We start from the raw sequence: 24,194 nt of genomic DNA on the forward strand, positions 1-24,194 counted from the left end.
ACATCAGCATTCCTGACGCGGGTCGTAATTCGTTTTTTTTACAAAAGTCGGGTGTGCAAGTTCTTTTAAATAAACGACCGTATAAAGGTTCACCGTGTGTGATCGTGAAAATCACGAATGTTCTACCGAAGATTATAGACGCGATCCCTCGCAAATCGGTACTCCGCGGACTCCACGAATTGAAGCATAAACCTCAGGTGGCGCTATACAAGCCATATTTTTCTAAACGAGAAATGGATAATAAAATCACACGCCCGGACTGCGCCCGCTTAAGTAATCTGCCCGATCAGCTCCACAATTGATGGATTCGCTCCATAAACGCTAGACCCGTTACGCTCCATAATCGCTTATCAGTCACCTTGTCGGAGACGCTGGACCCGTCTCCTGGACACGTTACTCTCGGACCAAAGCCCTGATGGTGCCAGCTGGATCCGTCTGGGACAGATCACCGCCGGCCGGATAGAAGTTCCTCGCTCAGTTCCCGTTATTCAGTGGTTAGTCAGTTTAGATAGAATTAAAAACCAATTTTTGATCCCTGGGGGTAAGTGCCGACTCATTATATGTATCATGTTAACATAAATATATATTCCATGATTTATACTTTGCAAAAACTATCATCTTTAATTTCACTACAATTAGTAGAACCTGTAGTCCTTTGTGCCTATGCCTTGGAGACAGTTTTCATGCTCTGCCCATCCCGAAATTACTCGAGGACCGAGTATTGGCGCGCAGAATATCTGCAAAGTTCTGGATGGCATTAATTTAAAATAAAACCGGTAACAGAACCTCTAACAAAATATGATGATTTTATTGTTTACATAATCAGTATCGCGGGAGAAGTGGAAAGCGGAGGAAAGAATTCTCTCCCGGGCACCTCCTTACACTGCCACTGCAAAATGCTAAAGAGAAGTTTAAGGCAATCGCGCCTCAAACGAAAAAAAATGTAATCCCTGAATTCTAGACGGTAAACAACAATCTATGTTCTACAAATGAGAAGAGGGGTGAAATGCAGATTACGCCAAACTCTGGGAATTGAATAAAAATGTACTTTCTAGATGAGAAAAGTGTGTAGAAACTCATTAAAAAAAGAATTAAGGCGCGGAAGAATAAATTGAGGGAGATACAGCCGATCAAAGTTTAATAAAATTGCACTTCGCGATCTGATATTATGACCATATTAGGACAGTCCGCCGCCATATTTTGTCACTGTTGTGTTGGTAGACCTAATACTAACATCAGCTATATGCGATTGTAGCCGATTTCGTGGGGTAAATTCATAAGGCGCGTAATTATGAAAAACAGAATTAATAATATAATGTAATCAGGCACTGGAATGGAGAATCCCGCCAGACAAACCATTTAAAAACGTAGGCTGTTTTTTTAAAGTAAAGATAACATACACAAGCCCAAGTTACCACCTAACCTAACCTTTCTAGCGGGCTTGTGTATGTTAACCCGGGGGGGGGGGGGGGGGGGGGCAGATACGGCGTTAACATACACAGAGGGGCACTGGGGCAGATCCGGCGCTATACACAAGCCCGTTAGACAAATTTCATAATTACGCGCCTCCTGTATCCTACGAAGTCAGCTACAATCGTATCTAGGCTTTTGTTTTGTCTCTTTAGGGATACCAACATATCAGTGACAACGGGCAGGTTGGTGTACCTGACCTGTTGTTGTCGTAGAAGTACGGGTTTCCGGGTGAGTTCATTTATGGTAGTGTGCTGTGCGTCGCGGTTCGGTTCATTGTGTATATACATATACGTATTCTTTTTTCCTTTTGTTTGCTAATATGCGTCTTTTAGAGATAGATGCGTTGTGTAAAGACACGGAGTTGTTGTTGTGTAAATTGCGTGAATGGAAAATTATACCGAGTGAGCCTGATTATTTATGCACGAAATGCGGTGGAACATTAAAGTTGGGAAAAAGGGATCGGGCGATTGACGGCTGGCAGTGGCACTGCCTAAATTATGTTAGTTAATGTAAACAAAAAAGGAAAATTTGCCGAAATCAAGTGTCACTTCGAAGTGGAACATTTTTTGCCCAGTCGAATCTCAGCATTTTCCAAATATTGGGATTTGTCCACATGTGGGTATTAAACCTTCCATTAGCGTTCATAGGCGACGAACTTTTGATCAGTGGTCAGCACACGCTTGTTGATTGGGCTTCATTTTGTCGCGAGGTTGTTTTGTGCAGCTTAATGGACAATGCGGAGCAGCTGGGCGGCGAGGGGAAAATTGTGGAAATAGACGAGTCGAAGTTCGGGAAACGTAAATATAATCGAGGAAAGTTCGTCGACGGCCAGTGGGTGTTCGGTGGATACGAACGCAGAACAGGTCGAGTTTTTTTGGTACCAGTTCAAGAACGTTCAAGTGACACGCTGGTCCCTATAATCAAACAGTGGATTTCTCCCGGCACCACGATAATTAGTGACTGTTGGCGCGCTTACGACTGCTTACAAAATGAACGATTCCAGCATTTAAAGGTGAGTTTTTAGTTGCAATTCGTTAGGTTTATAAACCTATACTTAAAATGTTGCGTGATATTATATATATATATATTTCAGGTCAATCACAGCATCACCTTCAAGGATCCAGACAGTGGGGCGCACACGAATTCCATCGAATCTAGGTGGCGTGCTGCTAAGGCTGTATCGTCAGGTGCCGGCAGGAAAAAATCAAGTATCGCGGGCAATCTCGCTAAATATATGTTTCAAAAACGTTGTCGGGAACGGAACGTCGATCGCATGGACGAATTTTTGTGCATGGCTGGCCGTATATATGACGCCACTGTGGAACGTCCACCCAACACTCTGCCGTCGCTTGAGGATGGGACATCTGATTCAGAGTACGATTACGAGTGAGCGATTTTAAGGTAGTATTTTGTTTTTCTCCATTCCATATATCAGATGATGAAATAAATGATAGTATAACTATTACAGACGAGAAATCAAATTCAACGACGAGTACTATGACAGATAACGATTATTTTCCGACTATATATTCACACTTTGTAGGTTCCTTTTTGCTAGCAACTTTTCAAGTATCCGAAATAAGCAAAGTGGTCTAAGGAAGCAGGGCAGGGTTAAGAACCTCTAACAAAATATGATGATTTTATTGTTTACATAATCAGTATCGCGGGAGCAGTGGAAAGCGGGGGAAAGAATTCTCTTCCGGGTACCTCCTTACACTGCCACTGCAACAGGCTTCATGGACAGTGAAGTTTTGTTTGTATACCTCAAAAATGCATTCATTCGGTTTTTAGGCTCACGTCGTCGACGGTCATTCGAACCATGTGACCACCAAGGTAATATAGCTGGCGATGGAAAATAACGTAATTTTTCTAACACCTTTGGCAAAACTTGAAGAATAGTTAAACCAAGTGACATTGTGGAAAACTTCAAAAAGCAGCGAATTTCAACAGATATATTAATTTGACTGATGATCTTGACTCACAGAGGCCGTCTACATTGCAGACTATTAAAGAAGGCATTTATTTAGTAAACAGCGAACAATGAACAGACGAGAAAATATCAGAGATAGTCTGATAGACTAGTTGATTGATTCAATTATTATCAACATATTAAATGAGAAAAAAACAAATTATTATTAATGAAAATGCTAAAGAGAAGTTTAAGGCAATCGCGCCTCAAATGAATAATATTGTAATCCCGGAATTCTAGTTGTTAAACAACAATGTATGTTCTACAAATGAGAAAAGAGTTATTTCAGATGAAGAAATAGATTATATTTATATATCAGACGAGGAATCAAATTTAACGACGAGTACCACGACAGATGATGAATCTATTTCTTATATATATTCACCCTTTGTAGATTCCTTTTTGCTAGCAACTTTTCAAGTATCCGAAATAAGCAAAGTGTAAATTAAAATGTAAGAATGTATGTTAGTGTATTTAATTGTTTATACGAACCATTGAGGAGATTGACCGATCAGAAAAACAACTTTAGATTAAACCAATGGACTGTGAAATGAAGTCCCAAATGGATAACACGTGGGAACTGCTCCATTTTCCATTTGACAAATCACAGGTTAAATGAATAAAAACACTATAAAGTATCGATACGACCGTAGTGGTAGGGGTCCCTACGTAAAAATATTTACAAAACCACACTAAGATAAGAACCAATATTGAACCCGCGGTGCAATTGTAAGAAGCCTATTTAAAGTCCTTACATTTATTTATTATATTTCAAGTTTAATTTGTCGAACTCTATTATATATTATTATTTCTTTTATTTACTCAATAATATTATTATTCATATATTATTCCCATCTGACCAGTCATTTCTTTTATCTATGCCCCAACGACAATACTCGCCAAAAAAAGTAAATCATATCTTCAAACAATTTACTAAATTGTTTGCAAAACAAAGCGTCCAAAATTCTCTGGAAGTTATAAATAAAATTTAAAACTTAGATCTCCCCGCACAACTGCCAATTTTTATCTCTAGACGTTGTAAGCCTTTTTAGCAATATCCCTATCCAAGAGTGCCTTAAAATTATTGAAGATATATTAGATAAATGTAACATAAACCCAGTTATTAAAAAAGACTTGATCGGTATATTTAAAATATGGGGTCGCCTTTTAGTCCACTTCTTGCAGAAATATTCATGGACTATATTGAAAATCAAATTTTAAATTCAGTCTTTAACAAATACATAATTTAATATATACGTTATGTTCGGTCTGTTGGAAAGGTACCAACAGACAACTTTTTGTTACATTAGCTAACTCCATCAACTGTAAAATCTGCTTTACGGTTCAAAGAGAGTGTAATAAGAAAATTAATTTTCTAGACTTAACAATCGGTCGAGAAAACAACAAATACACATTTGACATTTACCGGAAACCTACGTTTACAGAAACGCCTATTAATTCGAATTCTTTGCACCCATGGTCACATAAATTATCTGTTTATCACTCAATGATACATAGACTTACTAACATTCCGCTTGACAATAAAGCATATTATCTATCTATTGACTCCATAGTTTAAAGTGTATACAACTTTGTAATTTGTATTTTGATTTAAATACACGTAAAAAACTTTATATTGATAGATTATTAAATAAATACGAAAAGGAAAAAAGTACAATTTTATCAATTTATTTTGCTTATATAATTCACTTGCATAATGTTGATTGACTAGATCAGGGGTCTCCAAACTACGGCCCGCCAGTGTCTTCCATCCGGCCTGCGACATTTTATGACCAGTGTCATCAAGGACCCGCGACAGCTAATGGCTAAGACCTTGCTCAGAAGGGGCGAAAACTCCGCGAATTTTTTCGTGCGAATAAAGAAATATGCTCGTTGGCGAGGTACTTGGCACTAATACATTGCGTACACAAGTATCGCGCGAATATATCAAGAGGATTTTTTTGAAAAAGCTTTATTTGATTTGCAATGATATCAAGGTCTGAGAAACGAGTATCAAAAATTATCTTCAAAGCTACGTTATCTAAAGCTATATTTCATCCCTGAAAATTCTATTGTCTAACCCCCCCCCCCCCCTTGGAAAAACTTGGAACAATTCTGTATGATTAAGATTTCTCATTTTAAAAACGTTTCTACACTGTGAAGCACACAAAATACCAGGAGTTTTATTTTTTTAGGTTGTACTATGTTTATTGTAGATAAGAATAAAAAAAAAATTACAAAAAGTTTGAAAAAAGTTTAAAATGGATTTTATTTATTGAAGCAAGTAAAATGCCATGAATTTTATTTTTGTATGTGATTCTATGCTATTTGTAGATTTGATTAAAAAAAAAATTACTTCATTAACACTGTACCTTCCCGAGATATTGCTTTTTTGTAAAGTACCTTTTCCGTCCCAAAAATTACTTAAAAAATTACTTTTGGTAATTTTTTAAAGTCAAGTAGATAAATGTAAAGGGTTTATTTATTTTTTTCTGCAATCAGCATAGTTTTCTTGATAATATTGAAAATTTTCATTGCATTTGCACTATAAATGACAAAGATACAATTTTTTTTCATTGAAGGTACAAGCTCTTCCGGAGTGCTCGGAATATGTAAAAACGCTTATTTTGCCCAAACTTCAACTGCCCATAAAAAAAAAACGAGTTGAGGTAGGAAGGTAAAATTTGGTATATTTTCTTATCTATATGGAAGGATTAAAAATTTAAAGTTTCATCAAAATCTGAGATGGTGGGTGACAAATCCAAAATTTTCTGGATGATTTGGTGCGGATTGACCCGTAGTCAATGTGGCCCTCCGGCTGAAAAGTTTGGAGACCCCTGCACTAGATGATCATTTGTGGAAAAGTGTGTGGAAGGGTTTAGTTTTTCCTATGGGGAAGATTTAACCCGGACATAAAATCGGAAAAGATAAATTTGGGTGTCTGGAATTTTGACATCAAATAAAATTTCTAAAGTTCTCAAAAATTGTGGCTTAGACATTGCCTTCAGCACAAACAATAATTTAGGGAAAACACTGGCATTTATAAACTTCAGTGTGGGACAAACTGGCCGGTCTTTTGATGCTAGATTCAAAGAACATATGCGATCGTTTAAAAATAATAATAAAATACAGTCACAATTCGCCAAACATCTCGTAGATAATAATAATTCGCTTTGTGATAATAATAAACCAACACCTTTACATAAACAAAATAAAACTCTATCTTTTAGAGCAGTTGGAAATTAATAAAAATTCTACAATCCAAAATCTATCTTGATAAATGAACAAAGAAATATTATTCGCTCACCACTTTTAGATATTTTTATATTATTTGGGAATCACATAATAATTAGAATAATGATCTTTAGTCAAACGTAAACAACACATTAATTAGGGAAACTTTTAAAAGGGTAATAACCATTAACAATTGCAATCATTTTACTCAGAAATTAGTAATAGAAATCATTAGATAATCAAAAAAAAAATTTTTTATTGCAAACACCTATCTAGTAATATAAATGCATCGTCTGTAAGTGGTACTGCCACAGTTTGATAATGCCTTCAGAGGGCGAAACAGCTGTCACACGTAATAATAATTACATAGCAGAACTTGTTCATAAAGAAACTGTTTTTATAAATTGATTAATAATATTATTGAGTATATAAAAGAAATAAAAAGTTATTATTAAAGTTGTTCGGCGCGTATCAATGGCTGCCAATTGACTTACTATTTTCCCGTAAGTATTATGTCTGAGACTTACCCGTAAGTCGCAGACGCGCTTTCACAAATCAAGAAATTACCTTACCTAGCTTGTTCGACAGCGAGGAACTCGCAGATGAACAAAATAAAGACGAAGAATTAGAAAAGCTAAAAAAGCAGAGTAATTTTCAATTTAAACTGATTACTATGCCAAATAACTTGTGAAGTATCAACAGCATGTGTGAGGCCGTATTTACCACTGAAATTCCGTGAAAAGGCATTGGTCTCCGTTCATAATATGAGTCACGCTGGCATCAAAGCAACTCGACGTTTGATAACGCAGCTATATTTTTGGACCGCAATGAACAAAGACTATGAAAATTGCTTGCTTTGTCAAAAGGCAAAAGTTGGTAGACATACAATATCACCGCTTGGGGAGTTCCATGACGTGTCACGATTTGAACATTTACACATCGATATCATCGGACCGCTTCCAATTTCACAAGAAAACGGATATTGTGTGACAATGGTAGACAGAGAGACATCATGGCCAGAAACAATTCCGGTTAAAAACATTGACGCCGAAACGATAGCTGATGTTCTGATCATTCATTGGATTTCAAGATTTGGGGCTGTCCCATGGTAGGGTAAACAGTTCTTTGTGTGCAAGCGTATATCTCGTGTGTAATTCTGTAGTGCATAGCTCTTCAGTCTGTAATATCGTTCGTTGTCTTTCCTTGTTTCTCTGATCAGTGATACAAATTTGTGTCTATACAACATGGCGAACAATAACCTGAAAACTCGGCTAAGTGCCATGACGAAATTGGCGAGGACCTTCAAACAATCCCCGTTGTTAGCTTTGGCCGAGAAATCAGTGGATAATCTCGTGCTAGCAGCTATATGGAAACCTTTAGTGGCATGTGTTGGGGACTCCCATAGCTCTTACTTGTGGTACCCCCTAAGCACATCCGTAGCTCTACTACATCATTGGGCTCGTTGTTATGTCCAACACATGAACGTGGACAAGAAATATGTCTTCCCGTATTTTTATTCCGCTATGACTGCAACATGGCTCCAACCTACAGCACCAGTTACTACTGCTTTGTTAAGAGTTTACCGAGAGGAAATGGTGGAGATGATGCTGTTGTTACCTCCCGAGGCAGTTGTGATCAGGAAGACCATTAATCATATGCAAAGATTGCTGGCAGGTGGTCTGACTCGTGGGGAATATAACAGGATCGGAGGGTTCAATTTCCCATACGCTCTGGTGTTGATACCTGCCAACACTCCGATGCATTTATATAATGCCTTCGATGGCCCTGTGCCAATGGCAATGCCGTTTGTGGAGGTCCAACCTAGAGACCAGGTAGCTGGCATATGGCGTGTGCTAACAGCTGCACAAGTGACTGCATTCTTCAACATTGCTGCCATAGCCAACCCTGATTATTACCAGACTCTGTCGATTGGAGCCGCTTTCACCCTTGGCGCGTGTATCTCCAAATCAGGTGCTTTTACTACTCAATGGTTGAAGCGCCGCACCAAGAGAGTCAAGGACACATTGCCAACCTTTGATGCTGCATCAATCGGGATCACATTGCCGGCTTTCCAGGACTATTCGAAGATGGTCTTGCAATCAAAAATAACCACCACACAGGCCATGAGATCTCTTCTTTATCTAATTTCTATATGCACGGACACATCATTGGAAGCTCTGCGTTGGATCATAGAACAATCATGCGGTGCTAACGTGTCAGGAGTGACAGCAGTGGTTGAGGCATGTCGAAAGTATACGTTTTTGACATTCACTCAAGTGAGTAAAATCATACCAGCCAATCAGCGCACATCACTGTTAAAAGTGATGGCACATACCATCCGAGACCCTTGGTCCTCGCTGATTCGTCCTGTTGCTCCGGTGGCACAGCATGCAGATCTAGCATATATCGGTGTTACATTATCTATCCCGGTTACAACAAACAATCAACCAGGTTATGTTGCTATGGTTGCTAAAGAGAGGTTAGATACATTCATAGCTGCCGTGAGAAGCTACGAGAGAGATTCTACCCAGCTACTGTTGAGCACTGAGGAATTGGCAAGAGATGCAGGGTTAGATGTTGTTATGGACCGCGAGGGTCCTGTCCTACGTTGGAGGAGAGATTAACAGTAGCCGGACTCATGTCCAGGATAATGGCAGTACAACGAGGCAGAGCGGAGAATATCGCCTTCTTGAATTTTTGTGATGATATTCAGCATTATGTAATGTGTATTTTTCTTTTTTTGTTCGTTGTTCGTAGAATGTTATGACCATTTCACTAGGGGGGGAGGCATGTAGCGGCTACGTCATACTCCGCTCCCCTCTCCTCTATGTAGCGGCTACGTCATGCCCCGCTCCCCTCGCCTCAACATATGTATTATACCCTGTACTGCCTGCTTGTCACTTCAGTTAATAAACGCACTAGCTCCGTAACAGACGTGTTCGCCTTATTGCTCTGCATTCTTTCCTCCCACACACATACCTATTCTAAGCGTACCGCACGTACGCCTCCAAAATATAATACACTGGCCCCACATTACGGGAACTATCAGATATTAAGCTGATAAGAACAGATACATACTACACTTTGTTCTTAGCCAGCAGGCCGAGAAGCAATATGTACTAAGAGAATTTTTTTATTTCTACGTTTATGTGCAGAGACCTGACAAACGCATTTTTGGGGGTTAAATTGCATCTGATGCAAAATAACCACTTTTGACATATTTTTGTTTACGGATATTACAAACATAATTGTACCGGACGTTGTACACCGACTTAAATTAATTTGCATAAATTTGAATTTATGCAGAGGTAGTTCCTTTACAAACTAACTTCTGTGCATTTTCGAATTTATGCAAAAAATTCTCTCTCTTGTATAAAAATCTGTAATCTTATGTGAAAAACTGATTAATAAATAAAACCACGGGGTCAAGCAGTCATCATTATAGACAAAAAACAAAGGCTTGACCCCCCAAATACCTTCTTATAAATTAAATTTGTACAAAACATGGAAGACTTGCATGAAATTTGAAATTGTGCAGACGCAGTTTCCTTTACAAAACTTGCCGTTTGCCCAAAATTGAATATTGTGCAAAGCTTCCCTTTTAAATACCAACTCCCTTTAATATGTAAATTTGCACAAAATTGAATATTGTGCAAAGCTGCCTTTTAGATATCAATTCCCTTTTTAATATGTAAATTTGTGCACACTCACAAAATGTGTAAGAATAAAAATGTCCCGGGCAGGTGGATTGAAGAACAGTCGGGGACCTAGTCAAATTCGTCCCCAATCGAGTTAAGGGAGAGCTAAGCCCGTTGGTCCTTTAAAAGGCAGAAAACTTGCGCAATTCGGCAGAGATCCAGCACCCTTCGTCACATCAACATCTCTCCTGGACTGCCCCTGACTGCCTCTTCAAGCCTCTTCTGCCTTGGGATCTTCACTTCAACCTGGCCTTCTTCTTTCTCCCGGATCCCTGGTGCTCACCAAGAAGAAACATTTCACAATAGTCGAAGCGTCCCTTGTCAGGGCGCAGGTTCCCCCCTACCTTCCTCCCCCCTGCCTTATACCTTTCTCCCATAATCTCCCACATTTCTCCGTTTCCCTATATTTTTCCCCATTCCCCCCCCACATTTTTCCCTTTCCTCATTTACCCCACATTTTTCCCTTTCCTCATATTTTTCCCCATTTTTCAACATTCTCCCTCCTTTTTCCCGGCCACTCCCGCATTATCGTCTGTGCGGCTGGCGACTACAGTGCCGTCCCGTACATGGTCCTTCGAGCCGCGATCTCCTCTTCACGCCTTCACGCCTTCCAGTGACGTCCCGAGATGCCGTCCCTGCGGAGCGGCCGCGAGGCTTCATCCTCCATCCCGGATTCACAACCCGACGTGGAGCTGGTGACCGGCCCTCACCCCGCCGGCCCTGACCCTGCCGGACCTGCCGCCCCACGCGCTGCCAGCCCTGCCGACACTCACTTTGCTGGCCCTGACAGCGCACCGTCCCCCGATGCAGAGGAGGACTCAACCACCACAGAGGACACGGTCAGGCAGCTCCGGAAGGCGAACCGGACAATGAGCAGGCAGCTCGCTGTGCTGCTCGCAGCCCTCCCCACCGCGACGCAGTACGTGCCAGGGGCGGACCCCCCCGGCACCCACCTGGGCGCCTACCCTGGTGCGGCCCCTGGTGCGCATCCTGCCGCCTACCCTGGTGCGCACCCTGCCGCCTACCCTGGTGCGGCCTCTGGTGCGCGCATCCTGCTGCCTACCCTGGTGCGGCCCCTGGTGCGCACCCTGCCGCCTACCCTGGTGCGGCCTCTGGTGCGCGCATCCTGCTGCCTACCCTGGTGCGGCCCCTGGTGCGCACCCTGCCGCCTACCCTGGTGCGGCCTCTGGTGCGCATCCTGCCGCCTACCCTGGTGCGGCCCCTGGTGTGCACCCTGCCGCCTACCCTGGTGCGGCCTCTGGTGCGCATCCCGCCGCCTACCCTGCCGTGCACCCTAGCGGGCCCCCTGCTGCGCCCGCTGCTGCGCATCCTGGCGCCTACCCTGGTGCGGCCCCTGGTGCGCCCCCTGGTTTTTTTTTAACTTTTCGTTTGAGGATATAAAATGTATGTATCCATCGATGCCACACAGCTGCTATAAACTTCACACTACCGCTAAAACCTAGATTGAAGCGTTCAAAGTGTGTGCAGTCGAACAAGCACACCTCATTATTCTGAACAGCGCTAAGGAAGCCCAACTCAGCACGGACATATTCACGGAATATACATTAGAGCAATGTGACTTTTATAAAGACAGCTTTATGGTGGGCGTCAATAATTTGATTATTACAAAGGAATATAGGACAATCCACAGTTAGGATGACACTATTTCTTTGGTATTAAAATATTCTTGTAGTCGGTAAACGATCTATGTTCTACAAATGAGAAAAGAGTTATTTCAGATGAAGAAACAGATTACGTTTATATTTCAGATGAAGAAATAGATTGCTTTATATATCAGATGATGAAATAAATGATAACTATAACAGACGAGGAATCAAATTCAACGAGTACCACGACAGATAATGTATATTTTCCCATTATATATTCACACTTTGTAGGTTCCTTTTTGCTAGCAACTTTTCAAGTATCCGAAATAAGCAAAGTGGTCTAAGGAAGCAGGGCAGGGTTAAGAACCTCTAACAAAATATGATGATTTTATTGTTTACATAATCAGTATCGCGGGAGCAGTGGAAAGCGGGGGAAAGAATTCTCTTCCGGGTACCTCCTTACACTGCCACTGCAACAGGCTTCATGGACAGTGAAGTTTTGTTTGTATACCTCAAAAATGCATTCATTCGGTTTTTAGGCTCACGTCGTCGACGGTCATTCGAACCATGTGACCACTAAGGTAATATAGCTGGCGATGGAAAATAACGTAATTTTTCTAACACATTTGGCAAAACTTGAAGAATAGTTAAACCAAGTGACATTGTGGAAAACTTCAAAAAGCAGCGAATTTCAACAGATATATTAATTTGACTGATGATCTTGACTCACAGAGGCCGTCAACATTGCAGGCTATTAAAGAAGGCATTTCTTTAGTAAACAGCGAACAATGAACAGACGAGAAAATATCAGAGATAGTTGACTAGTTGATGGTTGATTGATTCAATTATTATCAACATATCGAATGAGAAAAAAACAAATTATTATTAATGAAAATGCTAAAGAGAAGTTTAAGGCAATCGCGCCTCAAATGAATAATATTGTAATCCCGGAATTCTAGTTGGTAAACAATGATGTATGTTCTACAAATGAGAAAAGAGTTATTTCAGATGAAGAAATAGATTATATTTATATATCAGACGAGGAATCAAATTTAACGACGAGTACCACGACAGATGATGAATCTATTTCTTATATATGTAAAGAAAAATATAATTTTCTATAATTCAATATGCCGAGCTTGTCTCGTCATTGTGGCTGTGTGTGTCGTGGACTGTCACTGGCTGGATGTGCGCCACAGTACTTACACAGTCGACTCGATATTTCGTAATCTATGGTTTAAGACATAGTAAAAATAATCTATGGGTTGTGACAAGGCAGATTGATGGGAATAATTTAAATAATTTGTAATTGCTATCGTGATTGTGATTAAGGAATTGACATAACAATTAATAACATTAAATGTCATTTCTTTCATTACAGGTAATGTTTTGTTACTGAATGCTTTTCTTTATGTAAATCTTGCGCCTAAATCTACAGTCTTGTGCGGACTCCCGTCCAGTACAGCCAACAAAATGCTAGGATTTATAATACGATTAACGAAACCTTTCCGCAACCTTAAGACTCTATATTCCCTTTACACAGCGTTCATCCGTCCCCACCTAGAACACTGCACACCGATCTGGACTCCTTTTTACCAAGCTCACATTGAAAGAATCGAAAGAATTCAAAAAATAAATTTTCAATTAATTATAAACAAAATTAATTATAAACAAAACTTACATTTCTCAAATTACGCCGATTCTATTAATTACCACAACTTCAACTCACTTCATACACGACGTTTGATTTTTGACCAAATCTTATTATTTAAAATTCCACTTCACAAATATCGATTAGAAGTAACTCGTACGATCGAAAATTAATACAATAGTATGGAATGTATCCAGAGCATCTCCTATCCTCATCCTAAATTCCTATTCCTCCCCTCCTCACCTAATATATATATTTTTTTTTTATGCAATAAAACTCCATCTCCAATCAATTTTAATATAGGAGACTTTTTTGGCTTGACTGTATTTAACATGTATATATTTATATTTTATGTATAAGCTGTTTGTCTCTTACCTTTACCAATAAATAAATAAATAAATAACACGCGGGAACTGCTCCATTTTCCATTTGACAAATCCTTTCAACAGGTTAAATGAATAAAAACACTATAAAGTATCGATACAACCGTAGTGGTAGGGGGTCTCTACGTAAAAATATTTACAAAACCACACTAAGATAAGAACCAACATTGAACCCGCGGTACAATTATAAGAAGCCTATTTAAAGTCCTGTAGCGCGGCATTTCGACCGACGCACGGATCCGAATACTTTCTCCCTCACACGCATAGCGCCGTCTCGCGCGGCCACTCACAGCCCATTCCCCGTACAGGAAGACACCCCATTGGCTGAGCTACCCCCACCCCTCCGTCAGCGGCCGGTACTGCACTGCCCAAAGGGTATATAACGCCGTGCATGCCTATTTTGAAGGCAGAGCAAGAGATCGCCGCCACCGGCAGGTCAACAACAGTTTCCTCGTGGTTTGTGCCGCGTCCAACGTAGTATCAAAGTCTTTGTGCCCCGTCTCCATGTTCCGCAGGGCATGTGATTTAGTGTAAAACAATAAAGTGCCATACAAACAATTAACAAGTGAAACCAAACAAAATCGACAGCGCGGCCCACCGCGCGGCGGCCGTGCCACAAAACAGTTTTAAAGTGAAATTTTCAAAGGAATTATTATTGTTACATGTTTTTTTTATTATTTCCATAAGTGAGTCATCAGACAAAGTTTAAATTTCTAGTTGCTACATGAATCATTATTCTTCTTTAACCCTTGGGACCTTCTAAGACCCAAACAGTCCCAAATGCCGTGCGCGCATTATACTCTCCTAAGACCATATTTGTCCCAGAACGACCGCACATTATTAAAATGCATATATCTCTCTTCCTCTCATCTAAAAATTAATTATTTCTTTTATGTCAGAAAGAGAACGAAATAGTGCTTGTTATTTTCTTTGAAAAAATGGAAGCTTGTAGAAGGTTCGATCCGTGCAAATCAACAACGTCTCAAGGGTTAAAAGTGAAATAAACAACAATTCAATATAATGGAAGAGACAATGGCCGACCTGAGGAATCTCAACCCATCCAGGGAGACTCTCATCGAGTACCTCAATTCAATGCCAAATACAAGGGTTACACAAACTACTTACTCGCAAAAAGACCCCCGCTCCACCGCCAACTCGTCAATCTATCAAAATAATGCAGACGACTTCAACATCGGGGACGTAGCTTCCCTCTTCCCGTCCCAGGCCTCGCCCGTCACCACCCAGGAGGATTACGAACAGGATCCAAACTTCCCGCCGCCACCCTGGATCACTCCCTACGGGAAAACAAACAACAAAAGGAGGAAGGCAAACTCCCCTCGCCCCATCTCTCCCGTCGCATCCGTTTCTCAAAACCGTTTTGAGGCCCTCGCACCCCCAGCCTCAACGACTAGCGACACGATCACGACTGCAGGCTCAAAGACCACAGACTCAGACCCCACCGCCGCGGCCGCCCCGAAAGTTTTCAAGGCAGAAATCCCTCCAATCATCATCCGAACCACTACCAACTGGAACTCGATGCGCCAAAAACTTCAGGCAGCCGGTGTGAAAGTCGCCAACTCGAAGGCAATCCCTACAGGCTACGTTCTAAACACAGAAGACTCCACAAGCTTTCGCACAGCCACCCGCCTCCTCGAAGAATCCCAAGTGCCCTTCCACACTTTCCAACTCTATGAAGACAAGACGACGAAAGCAGTCCTGCGCGGGATACCCCCGTCTACCTCCACGGAGGAAATAAAAGAGGAGCTAGAAGAGCTCAACCTCCCTGTCATCAGCGTCACCCGCATGCGCTCAGGACCCAACAGAGTTGCGGCCCCCTTGGTCCTCGTTCAGTTAAACCACGGCGAAGCTGGACGAAAAATATTCGAGCTGGAAACACTCTTCCAGCTACGCATCAAGGTGGAATACCTAAACCCGAAAACCGCCCCCTCCCACTCCCAGTGCCACCGCTGCCAGCTTTTCGGGCACTCCGCGAGGGGCTGTCACCTGCCCCCCCGCTGCATTAAGTGCCCCGAAAATCACCTTTCAGCCACCTGCTCCCACAAGCGGGAGGACGGTGACGCCACTTGCACAAACTGCGGCGGACCCCACCCCGCCAACTACCAGGGCTGCCCAAAGCGCCCCGCACCCTCCACCCGCCACGCTCGCCGACCTGAGGTAAACCCACAAGTCACCTTTACATCCAAGCCCACAAACCCCTCCATCTCCTACACCCAGTCCATGAACCCGCCCCCCACCCGCAACCCCTCAGGTTCTTCAAACACCCCCCCCCCCAATAAACTCAGCACCCTTTTCATTTACAGATTTCCTTAAAAAATTAAACTTACAAAAAATCGGCGAACTCCTCGCCGACCTCTTACCAAAATTTCTCTCAGCTCAAAATCCATCAGATTATATCAGTATACTGCTCTCTGCAGCCCCCCAGATTATTGCCCTTTTTTCAAATTAAATTATGGCTAACACCACCACCCAGCCCCACGCGCTCCGTTTGGCATTCTGGAATGCCAATGGTTTCGACAAAAACCTGCTCGAAGCTCGCCTATTCACCAACACACACAAATTAGACATACTACTCATAAACGAAACACACTTCACAGCCGCACAAGCACCAAAAATCGCCAACTTCACACTGTACAAAAATGACCGGTTACACTCACGAGGTGGTGGCACAGCCATCTACGTGAACAATAAAATCACACACCAACACAATACTACACTGTTATGAAAATAACATATGATTATTACACTAAGTAGGAACCTGTCAAATCTGTGATTTATCTTGTCTATTGTTTATGCTCTGGCAACGAGGAACTTTAACAGGAAGTGAGAAAAAATTCAAGATGGCTTCACTTCCCGGCCGGTCAGAGAAGAGAGAGGGTGTCCGGTCGGGGGGTCAATTATTATTTCTGGAGGTCTGAGGATCTAATCGAAAGTTATTTCATGGATTTGCGATTAATACCGAAATGTTCAGTTTGTGCTTCGAGATTAGAAGTCTAGTCATATTTCCCGCGAGTGGAATTCGCCCCGGGTGGCGTGAATAATGAAAACGTTTTTCACCATGTGTGGCCATGGGGGTAATCAGAATTTATCCAAGCGATCGGTGATTATTTCTGCCGATAAACTGTTTTCGCCGTGTGCATTTTGATTCAGAGCATTATTAAGTTCCACCTTGCCTCGTGGAAGGGCAACTTACGGATTAACCGTCTACTCATGGCTGGACCACACTGGGCCGTTGGCCAGCCACATTCTGATGCCGTCTACTCCTCTTGGCTGGACCACACTGGGCCGTTGGCCAGCCACATTCTGATGCCGTCTACTCCTCTTGGCTGGACCACACTGGGCCGTCGGCCAGCCACATCCTGATGCTGCCGTCCTCTAGCTACATGGCTGATTCATCTACTCCGCCATTCGCGGCACTCAGTGTTCGTTCCTCATAACTACGTGCGTTCATATTATTTTAGACAGGGTAGATAGATTCTACGTTCTGGTCGATGGGGGTAAGTTTTCACCTTTTTTGTATTTCTCTGTGAAATTTATCAAATATAACTTGTTACGGCCAGTCCAAAGTTTATCCAGATTACTTTCATTCTATAACCTTGCAACTTCCTTTCAAACATCATGTAGATGGGATATATTTTTCCCCGCTCTGAATGGAGAATTATGCTCTACCGTCGGTAGGTCGGTTTGGCGAGCTCTTTTCCAGTTCAACCACTGGAAGGGACTCTGGCGCGTTGGCCTTCAAAGACCAACAAAGTCAAACTTGGCCACCCACTATTCAATCATAATAACAGTCAATAATGTAATTAAAAGAACCAAACACAATAACAGCCTATTAACTCAACTATGGGCTAAGTAAGTAACATATCATAACATTGTGCCCAATACGAATCATAACATGGCGCATCAACGTGGTTGGTTTGTATTTATTCTTATTATTTGGTTTTGAATCGAAGTTGCAAGCGTTTCAGTAATCATTTGTATTTGTTTTTGTTGTTTCGACGTCTCACATAAAACATAACCTATAAATGTCATTAGGTGCCTAAATGTTAACAGTGCGAGCTTATCAAAGTGCCATCAGTGCAACCAACATAAATAACGATTTGTACGCATTATTATAATTTATTTTTATTTTACGGGCAATATTATTTTATTTTACGGGCAACACAATACTATGTGTCAACTTGACAGCTAGGAATGTCAAGCGTAAACAAACATCGCGATTTTGACAACAACTGTCAAAATAATAATACACTTTGAAAGTTTCGATAATTATGTTATGCAACCAATACTATACAGTGCTTATAAGTGCTTTTAATTATATATTTGCCTCGCGGGAGTGCAATATATTCATAGCTATCGTCATTAGCTAATTTATTATCATTTTGTATTCAATACTTGCGGTTTTATAATTAAACTTTTCAAGATGTCGACCATAATAGATAACATCAATGGTAAAACGAAGGAGGAATTGTCTTCGGACCTTTTATCCAGAAATATTACACCGGACAGTACATTAGAGGAAATGCGAACACAGGCCAGAAGGCATAACAAAAATATTAAGATTGCAAGAGTTTTAGAGCATCACGAGGGGAATGTTAACCCAGACAATGACAACGAATTTGGGACGAATTACATAAAATATACTAAAGTAATATATAACGAATCACATCCTTCCTCTTCTTCATCCTTAAGTACTATTAATGATTGGAAGATTAAATTTGATGGAAATAGTTGCGTAAGGGACTTTATAATTCAAATAGAAGAAAAATGTAGAACTAGGAACGTCAGTCATGTTGACTTAGTAAGATGTTTTCCTGATATTTTAGAGGGTTTGGCCTTATTATGGTTTAGGTCCATCTATACTCCCGAATTAACTTGGATTGAATTATCTACATTACTTATAAAACAATTCGAAACAAATATTAAACAAATAGAATTAAAGTCACAACTTTTCTCTATGAAACAACCTGCCGGTATGTCTGCTTTCGAATTTACGTAGTAGACGTATGGAGGACGACCACGCTGCCGGCTCTTCTGGCAGCTTACAAGCCAAGTGATGTTTACAATGCAGATGAATGCGGACTGTTTTTTAATATGTTGCCAGATAAAACATTTGCCTTTAAAGGAGAAGCCTGCCATGGTGGGAAACGGAGCAAGGAGAGGATCACAGTTCTGGTATGTGCCAATGCGGATGGTTCCGACAAGTGGCCTTTATGGGTAATCGGGAAGGCCAAAAACCCAAGATGTTTTAAAAACATCAGGAACCTTCCGTGCACATACCGGAACAATAAATCGGCATGGATGACATGCAAGACTTTCCACGAATACCTCCTCAGCATGGACCGGAAGATGGCTGCACAAGACAGAAAAATAATTTTGTTTGTGGACCACTGCGCTGCACATCCAAAGGACCTTGGATATTTGGAGAATGTAAGGGTGGAAGTTCTTCCCGCCAATACAACATCAGTGCTGCAACCTATGGACCAGGGAATAATTGCGTCCCTGAAGCAGCACTTCAGGAAAAAAATGGTCTGTAGAGATAAATGAAGAAAATCAAATGTATAAATTGGATTTGCTCGAAGCCGTTTGCTTCCTTTCGTCTTCCTGGAACTCGGTGACACAGCAAACCGTTGCCAACTGCTTCAGGAAAGCCGGGTTCCAAGACACTCCAGAAGAGAGGGAGCAGCCTGAAGATGATTTTGATGCCACATGGGATGTTCTCCAGGGAAGAATGGAATTGCCGGAGACATTTTCGGATTACGTCCGAATCGATTCTGAATTGGTTCCTTGTGGAGTACAGGACATATCCGATCTATGCTCCGAGGAACCAGAAGAGGATGAAGAAGATATTGCTGAAGAAAATGAAAACCCCAAGAAAATACCAACCTGTGGGCAAGCACTCGCCCACTTAGATGCCTTTCAGCATTTCTTGATGGGGAGTACAGAAGTGCCCGAGTGCTTCAAGGGTTATTTGGCAGAGATGCAAAATTTTACAACAAAAGAATTCAATAATAGAGTTAAGCAATCTACTATAGATAAATACTTCGAAAAAAAATAATAATTTATATGTAGGTATGTAAATAAACTTTTTATAATCAACTATGTTCTACCATTTTTCATTTATTTCACATTCCCACCTTTTTCTAAATACATAATACTAATTACCATGATAACTAGAAGATGTATATATATTTTTTTTTTTTGACCGCTTGGATCATATGAACTTGTTTTCACGACAATTTAACATAGGTAGACATAGGAATGACGTATGCCCCGGACTTGAGTTATTAAATGGCTAAAATTGAATCCCACTTAAGAAATTTTCCCACTTCTTAAGAGAGTTTCACTGTAATATTGTTCTGTAAATTAATCCAGCCAGAGCAGCTTATAGGTTAAGACCAGCTGTACAGTCAGTTTTTGCATTTCCTTGTGACAATCGCAGAATTGTGTCATTGACGATTGTGTCTCAAATTAGACATGGCAGCATTGGAACATGTAAATCAGGTGAGTGGTGTCTAAATAACCCTACATTTAAAATCAGGTTAATTATTTACCACGCTCATAGTTAGTTTAACAGTAATCGTGTGGGCACTGCAATGAGGAGTGGAGCAAGCCCCCAACATGCCATCACATTCCATGTGTATATAATATACTGGCCCCACATTACGGGAACTATCAGATATTAAGCTGACAAGAACAGATACATACTACACTTTGTTCTTAGCCAGCAGGCCGAGAAACAATATGTCCAACAATATTAAATATTCAATATATTCTACGTTTATGTGCAGAGACCTGACAAACACATTTTTGGGGGTTAAATTGCACCTGATGCAAAATAACCACTTTGAGATATTTTTGTTTACGGATATTACAAACATATGTCTTAAAGTATAAAAGAGTGTGATTATGCAGAACGCATAAAAGGGTATGTCTGCTTTGTTATCTCCTCTTTTTACCACATACCTTCCTTCCAGTCACTTGTACAACAGTTCGACAATAAACAATATAAATATTATACGACACTCATTATTATATTGATTAATAATTTACTACATCTTTCATTAATTCTATAACTGCACTAGTACTATTAGTGCAGTCGAAATAGGAAAAGAAAAGCAATAAATCACTGAACATGGAATAAAGAAGTCATGGAACAAAAAGGCTCCAAATGACAAGTTTGGTGCCGTATAAAGGAAGAGTACCATTTCAAAGCACCAACAACACCAAAGTTGGGGCATTGAGCATAAGAAAAATCAAGGCGCTAGTTTACCAAAAAAATTAGCAGCCCAGAAGTATGGATGAAAAGCGGAGCATCACGGAAAGGCGTGACGTTCTGAAGTACGTCGAGTCAAAGTCATCCAGGAGAAAGATAAGGGCATCAGGAGTCTCAATAACAGAAAGGCATTAAGAAGGATCAAGGATGACAAGACGCAGACCGGAGCCAGGAAACGGTCCACGCAAGGGCGTGGGCGTGACCAAAAGAACAGCCGGAGTCAAGTCAACAAGTCGAAAGTTGAGTTTTGTTAATTTCTGGTTGTATCTGTGAGAAAAATGGAATCGTTGAAATTGCCTGGATTTTGTCATTTGAAAAACAAGTTGGAGACGTTTGTTCTTCAGTTAGTAAACTAAATATAGAGAAGCAATTAGCTTTGAGTTTGTAAAATCAGGCAATAATCATGCAGATTTGTTGCCACCTATATCGCTAGAAAGAACAGTGGAAGAATTTAAAGACGGTTATAGGCCAGATTTGGTTAGTTATGTAGATTGCTGCAAACAGATGGCTTCACAGTTAAAAACGACAGAATCTGATACCGTCATTCAACTAGTATTAAAAAATTTACGTAAGGGCTGGCCGAAACAAATTGATAATGCGATATGGAAATACTGGATAAAAAAGAACCAATTTTCCATAGTAAGTGATTGTTAACGTGGGCAACATTTATTTATTTTAAATTAATAATAGTAATAATAATAAGTGTTTTATTATCTTTTTTTTTGTGTAACAAATAGATATAATGATATCCTCACTGGGATCTAATAAATAAATAATAATTAAGTAAATAATACCACAATGTTTTTTTAATGACATTCAAGTATTTTCCATCTTCCCCGAAAAGACAATATGGTTGAGTTTGAAACTGATTGCTTTTACTCTCACACATTCCGGTGTTCATTATGTAATTTCGACCAATTAAATATTTTGTCAATGGGTACTTTTTAACAATAATTGAAAACATTTCTCTATTGTGACGGTCCTGTGTCTACGTTGTTAAATTAAAGTTTTTTTAAACTTTTCGTTGGAGGATATAAAACGTATGCATCCATCGATGCCACACAGCTGTTATAAACTTCACACTACCGCTAAAAAATAGATTGAAGCGTTTAAAGTGTGTGCAGTCGAACAAGCACACCTCATTATTCTGAACAGCGCTAAGGAAGCCCAACTCAGCACGGACATATTCATGGAATATACATTACAGCAATGTGACTTTTATAAGGACAGCTTTATGGTGGGCGTCAATAATTTGATTATTGCAAAGGAATATAGGACAATCCACAGTTAGGATGACACTATTTCTTTGGTATTAAAATATTATTCTAGTCGGTAAACAATCTATGTTCTACAAATGAGAAAGGAGTTATTTCAGATGAAGAAATAGATTATATTTATATATCAGACGAGGAATCAAATTTAACGACGAGTACCACGACAGATGATGAATCTATTTCTTATATATATTCACCCTTTGCAGATTCCCTTTTCACGTTTCAAGTATCCGAAATAAGCAAAGTGTAAATTAAAATGTAAGAATGTATGTTTATATTAGAACACATGAAGTGGATCAATAATTGTATTTTTGCATCACGAGTTGTAATTTTCTCTGAGAATGAAGAAGGAGTTTTACTCCTCACAAGTAAACGGGATAATTCAAGAGTATCGTTCTTTCCCGCAGTGGAAGTTGAATGTTCATCAATAAATGAAGGCACTGTACCTAAGGACAGACCCTAAAATGTTGGCTCGTTGGATTCAAAGGACAATGCAGATATACAGGCTACTGCAGACTTTCTAAATCGGCACGTTGCAGAATCACAATGTGGTCTAAGAAAGCAGGGCAGGGTTAAGAACCTCTAACAAAATATGATGATTTTATTGTTTACATAATCAGTATCGCGGGAGCAGTGGAAAGCGGAGGAAAGAATTCACTCCCGGGTACCTCCTTACACTGCCACTGCAACAGGCTTCATGGACAGTGAAGTTTTGTTTGTATACCTCAAAAATGCATTCATTCGGTTTTTAGGCTCACGTCGTCGACGGTCATTCGAACCATGTGACCACCAAAGTAATATAGCTGGCGATGGAAAATAACGTAGTTTTACTAACACCTTTGGCAAAACTTGAAGAATAGTTAAACCAAGTGACGTTGTGGAAAACTTCAAAAAGCAGCGAATTTCAACAGATATATTAATTTGATTGATGATCTTAACTCACAGAGGCCGTCTACATTGCAGGCTATTAAAGAAGGCATTTCTTTAGTAAACAGCGAACAATGAACAGACGAGAAAATATCAGAGATAGTTGACTAGTTGATGGTTGATTGATTCAATTATTCAGTTCAGTTTTGGCCCTCCGTTAGAACAGTCGCATTAATCTCGCTCCGGTGTTATATTTTCAAAACCTTTCGGTACTCCCGAAAATTACGATAATTTTGTTTTTTTTTCACACTATCTTAAAACTACATTAACAGTGCTATTATTTACAACCCAACAGTGTATTTCTTTTGTTTCAAAAACGGGCTTTTTGTCCGTTTTTACGAGTGGTTTCTGTGCTACGCAGTGTTTGTTATGTATGCGTACCTATTTTTGTGCTTTTCTTTCTGATTTAACAATCTGAATATAGTTATCCGTTCGATCCTCTATCGCCCATACTTTTTTCCGTTAAAAACAGTGATTTTAGTGCCTAAATCCTCTATGAAAATCTCGTTTTTCTTGAGGGCAGTGACCTTATTGTTACCGCGTTTTTCGCTAGTGTTTTTTTTTCCAGTACTCTCTAGAACGTTCTAGAAGCTTTTAAGAAAACAATCTTCTGTGACGTCATTTGTTTACGATATTTTTTCTTTTTACATCACATGCTTTTGTTCCAAGGATTGTTCTAGAACC

At 40.3% G+C, this 24,194-nt stretch overlaps 2 pseudogenes; both read right to left on the bottom strand.

Moving 5' to 3' along the window:
• Positions 1-9,661: 9,661 nt before the first annotated feature.
• Positions 9,662-9,790, bottom strand: LOC149410798 (U2 spliceosomal RNA; annotated as a pseudogene).
• Positions 9,791-20,597: 10,807 nt separating this feature from the next.
• Positions 20,598-20,777, bottom strand: LOC149410799 (U2 spliceosomal RNA; annotated as a pseudogene).
• Positions 20,778-24,194: the final 3,417 nt, after the last annotated feature.

The sequence above is a fragment of the Hesperophylax consimilis genome, chromosome 27, assembly GCF_061612785.1.
Source record: "Hesperophylax consimilis isolate HC1 chromosome 27, BYU_Hcon_1.0, whole genome shotgun sequence".
Taxonomy (NCBI): domain Eukaryota; kingdom Metazoa; phylum Arthropoda; class Insecta; order Trichoptera; family Limnephilidae; genus Hesperophylax; species Hesperophylax consimilis.